The sequence below is a fragment of the Homarus americanus genome, unplaced genomic scaffold (genome assembly GCF_018991925.1).
Source record: "Homarus americanus isolate GMGI-L3 unplaced genomic scaffold, GMGI_Hamer_2.0 scaffold367, whole genome shotgun sequence".
Classification (NCBI taxonomy): Eukaryota; Metazoa; Arthropoda; class Malacostraca; order Decapoda; family Nephropidae; genus Homarus; species Homarus americanus.
In genome coordinates this window covers 10265461-10271145 of record NW_024743709.1, presented here as the reverse complement: position 1 = coordinate 10271145, position 5685 = coordinate 10265461, and the positions used below count along the sequence as shown (strand labels likewise).

Sequence of the window (5685 nt, the reverse complement as noted above, 5' to 3'; positions counted from 1 at the left end):
ACCTGGCAGCATACTGGGGACTCGGTGTCACCTGGCAACATACTGGGGGACTCAGTGTCACCTGGCAACACACTGGGGGACTCAGTGTCACCTGGCAACATACTGGGGACTCGGTGTCACCTGGCAACATACTGGGGGGACTCAGTGTCACCTGGCAACATACTGGGGGGACTCAGTGTCACCTGGCAACATACTGGGGGGACTCAGTGTCACCTGGACCACCACAGTATGAACATGAACGATGGCACCATCACCATAATAGTGCTACAGTTATATCACTGTTAAGTTACTCAAGGTTCACTTAAGGATGACGCTCACGTGAGGATGTTTACACTAATGGCTCCTGTAAGTGAATGTGTGTTACTCTAGCATAAAGACAAGATGGGGTGAGGCTCAACATTATAATACACAGGGGGTGTAACTCAGAGGTAGAGTGCTCGCTTCGCATGCGAGAAGTCCCGGGTTCAATCCCCGGCTCCTCCAAAATCTTTTATATCGAGTACGACGGCGGAGTGGTTATTATTCTTGGCTGGCAGTCCATTATTCACGGGTTCGAATCCCCATTGAAGTGGCAAGAGGTGATTGATATTCGGTGTGAGCCTGAGCCAGCAGTTGTAGTATAACCCCATGTCTCTACAGGCTTAACGCAAAAACTATCCTTGATCACAAACATGCTGACCACAGAAGCGAGATATAGCTGTTCTTTACTAACATACCAACCTGTCTGTTAGGTGATGCCACACACACGTGTCTCATACTGGGGTGATTGGACCTCTACATGTTTCAAGGTGTATATCTATAATCCATAACGATGTAAAAAAGAGAGAATCGTGCTGTAGTTCATCCTTGATCAAAATTTAAATCATGATGTTTGATGTATAAGCTTATGAGCGGCTAAAGAACACCTGCCACACACGACGCTGCTGGGGAGATAACACCTGCCACAACGACGCTGCTGGGGAGATAACACCTGCCACACACGACACTGCTGAGGAGATAACACCTGCCACACACGACGCTTTGCAGAATAACACCTGCCACACACGACGCTGCTGGGGCGATAACACCTGCCACACGACGCTGCTGGAAATAACACCTGCCACACACGACGCTGCTCCCGGGAATGCTTACCTGCCACACACGACGCTGCTGGGAATGCGCACGCGACGCTGCTGGGGAATGCTTACCTGCCACACACGACGCTGCTGGGGAGATAACACCTGCCACACGACGCTGCTGGGAAGTAACACCTACTCGACGCTGCTGGGGAATGCTGCCGCTCGGCTGCTGGGGAATAACACCTGCCACACTCGACGCTGCTGGGGAATAACACCTGCCACACTCGACGCTGCTGGGGCGATAACACCTGCGCAGGGGTGCACCACGGCCTGCTGGGAGATAGCACCTGCTACACACTCGACGCTGCTGGGGAGATAGCACCTGCCACACACGACGTTGCTGAGGAGATAACACCTGCCACACACGACGTTGCTGGAAATGCTACTGCCACGGCACTGCTGAGGTACTTACCTGCCACACGACGTTGCTGGGAGATAACACCTGCCACACGACGCACTGCTGGGGAATAACACCTGCCACACGGCGACGTTGCTGGGGAGATAACCTGCCACACGACGCTTTGCTGGGAGATAGCGCCACACGACACTGCAGGGAGATAACACACCGCCACACGACGTTTTGCTGGGGAATCTCTTACTGCCACACGACACTGCTGAGATAACACCTGCCACGCTGGGAGACGCTGCCACACGACGCGCACCAGGGGAGATAACACCTGCCACGACGTTGCTGGGGAGATAACACTGCCACACACGACGCTGCTGGGGAATAACACCTACACACACACGACGCTGCTGGGGAGATAACACCTGCCACACACGACGCTGGGGAATTAACACCTGCCACCGACGCTGCTGGGGGAATAACACCTGCCACACTCGACGCTGCTGGGGAGATAACACCTGCCACACACGACGCGCGCTGCTGGGAGATAACACCTGCCACGCTGCAGGAGATAACACCTGCCACGACGCTGCTGGGAAGTAACACCTGCCACACACACGACGCGCTGGGAGATAACACCTGCACGACGCTGCTGGGGAGATAACACCTGCCACACGACACTGCTGAAGGAGATAGCACTGAGCGTTGCTGGGGAGATAGCACTGCCACACACGACGCTGCTGGGAAGATAACACCTGCCACACGACGCTGCTGGGGAGATAACACCACACACGACGCTGCTGGGAGATAACACACCTGCCACACGACGCTGCGGGGAGATAGCACACCTGCCACACGACGCTACTGGGGAGATAACTGCCTGCCACACACGACGCTTCTGGGAGATAGCACCTGCCGCACACGACGCTGCTGGGGAGATAACACCTGCCACACTCGACGCTGCTGGGAGATAACTACCACACGACGCTGCTGGGAGATAACACCTGCCACACGACGCGCGCTGCTGGGGATAACACTGCACACACGACGCTGCAGAATAACCCTGCCTGCACACGACGCTGCTGGGGAAATAACCAACACCTGCCACACACGACGCTACTGGGGAGATAACACCTGCCGCACACGACGCTGCTGGGGGAGGTAACGCACCTGCCACACGACGCTGCTGGGGAGGGTAACGCCGCACTGCCACACACGACGCTACTGGGAGATAACGCACCTGCCGCGACGCTACTGGGGAGATAACGCAACACCTGCACCACACACACGACGACGCTGCTGGGGAGATAACCTGTAACACCTGCGCACACGACGCTACTGGGGGAGGTAACACAACACCTGCCACACGACGCTGCTGGAGTTAACACAACACCTGCCACACGGCGCTGCTGGGAGATAACATAACACACCTGCACACGACGGCGCTTTCACGGGAGATAACACACCTGCCACACGATACTGGGGAGGTAACACCTGCGCACACGACGCTGCTGGGGAGGGTAACGCACCTTCCACACACACACAACGCTGGTTGAAGATAAGAACACCTGCCACACACGACGCTGCTGGGGAGATAACCTTACCTGCCACACGACGCTGCTGGGGGAGATAACGCATAACACCTGCCACACACGGCCGCGCTGCTGGGGGAGATAACGCAACACCTGCCACACACACGACGCTACTGGGGTAGCACCTGCCGCACGACGCGCTGCTGGGGAGACACCTTCACACCGCGGCTGGTTGAAGATAAGAACACCTGCCACGACGCTGCTGGGGAGATAACACAACACCTGCCACACACGACGCGCGCTGCTGGGGAGATAACATAACACCTGCCACATACATTTGACGCTACTGGGAGATAACACCTGCCACACACGACGCTGCTGGGGTCTTTTCGCCACACGACGCTTCTGGGAGATGCGCACCTGCCACACGACGCTGCTGGAATAACACAACACCTGCCACACACGACGCTGCTGGGGAGATAACACAACACCTGCCACGACGCTGCTGGGGGAATGCCCTGCACAACGCTGGTTGAAGAAGATAAGAACACCTGCCACGGCGCTGCTGGGATATAACACAACACCTGCCGCACACGGCTCTGCTGGGAGATGCTTTTACACACGGCGCTGCTGGGGAGATAACACCTGCCACACACAACGCTGGTTGAGAAGTAAAATTACCTGCCACACACGACGCTGCTGGGGGTCGCTTTAACACCTGCCACACCGCTGCTGGGAATGCCTGGCACGCCGCACATACGACGCTGCTGGGGAATGTAGCACCTGCCACACACGACGCTGCTGGGAGATAACACCTGCCACGCACTCAGCGCTGCTGGGAGATAACACCTGCCACACACGACGCTACTGGGGAGATAACACAACACCTGCCGCACACGACTCTGCTGGGGAGATGATAACACCTGCCACACACACGACGCTGCTGGGAGATAACACAACACCTGCCACACGACGCTGCGGGAGATAACACAACACCTGCCACACACACGACGCTGCTGGGGAGATAACACAACACCTGCACGGCTCTGCTGGGAGATAACACAACACCTGCCACACACAACGCTGCCTGGGAGATAACAACACCTGTCACACACGACGCTGCTGGGGAGACAACACCTGCCACACACGACGCTGCTGGGGAGATAACACAACACCTGCCACACGACGCTGCTGGGGAGATAACACCTGCCGCACACGACTCTGCTGGGGAGATAACACAACACCTGCCACACACACAACGCTGCCTGGGAGATAACAACACCTGTCACACACGACGCTGCTGGGGAGACACCTGCCACACACGACGCTACTGAGGAGATAACACCTGCCACACACGACGCTGCAGGAGATAACACCTGCCGCACACACGACTCTGCTGGGAGATAACGCACAACACCTGCCACACACAACGCTGCCTGGGGAGATAACAACACCTGTCACACACACAGGCACTGGAGGACAACGCATACCAGCCAGAGGTGTCAGGTGTGTGTGTAATAATAATAATAATAATAATAATAATAATAATAATATCAATAATATATATAATAACAATAATAACAATAATAATAATTCTTGTGTGACTTGATGTTGGCACCCACTGTCTGGATGGCGTGGGCCGTCATGCCTGTGTGCTAACTACTAAGCTGCTACACCACTTTCTATGGCTAAGATGTTTGGCACATCAACTGCGAGGTCCAGGTAGGTCCCTCTCAGCTCACACAGGGTGTTGGAGATGGTTCTTCTTGTTCCTCAAGTGATGTAGTTGTGTGTGTGTGTGTGTGTGTGTGTGTGTGTGTGTGTGTGTGTGTGTGTGTGTGTAACTGTCGGGCTAAGAGTACGATCAAGCAAAAATTTCTGTAAGCAAACACCAGGTCACAGACACAGACAGACGGTGGTGCTGGTTGGGTTGGCTGAGAAAAGTATCCCTTGGTCTAAGTTTTATCATGTCCTTAAATGAAACGTAAAGTTCTAAGACGTGTATATAAGTTAGCTAAGTATTATTTACACACCAAAGTTGTCCTTTTTTTTTTTTAGTTACGTCGCCATCAATCGTCCAGGAGATTAAAAGTTTCCAGTTCCCAGAACCGCGAGCACCGGCCGGGGGTGACTAATGTGATCTTGAAGTCTCTGGGACATGGCCTCGGGGTCATGTAGGTTCCAGGTCACATTGTACAGCGTGTTTTGGTCTATATTTACACGAAAACGTTTTTATTGCAACATATTTTCCTTTTAAGTTCATACAGATTTCATATTTCCGTTCGGTTAGGTTAGATTAGGTTAGGTCAGGTTAAGTAAGATTATGTTAGGTTAGGTTAGATCAGGCAGGTCAAGTTAGGTCAGATTAGTTTGGGGTTTATACATAATACATCTGTTGGCTATTAATGTCATATTTAACCAGGAAAAAATAATAGGTGTGAAGAAACGACCTCTAATTTAAGGTCAAAGTTCAAAAGACAGGAAAAATTATATACACTGTGTGCAGCACGACGTGTTATTACTGTTACTTGTGTCTTGTTACTACGAGCGTTACAATACACTATGTGATGCCCCATGTGGTATTACTGTTACGTGTGTCTTGAGGGTGTTTCGTGAGTCAATCCATTAATCATTGGCCACAAAACCATGAATCATATCTACAATAATAATAATAATAATAATAATAATA

At 53.0% G+C, this 5685-nt stretch overlaps 1 non-coding gene across 1 annotated transcript; it reads left to right on the top strand.

The window, feature by feature from the left end:
• Nucleotides 1-411: 411 nt before the first annotated feature.
• Trnaa-cgc lies at nt 412-483 on the top strand. The gene has a single exon. It is a non-coding gene; the product is annotated as a tRNA-Ala (tRNA).
• The last annotated feature ends 5202 nt before the right edge of the window (nt 484-5685 follow it).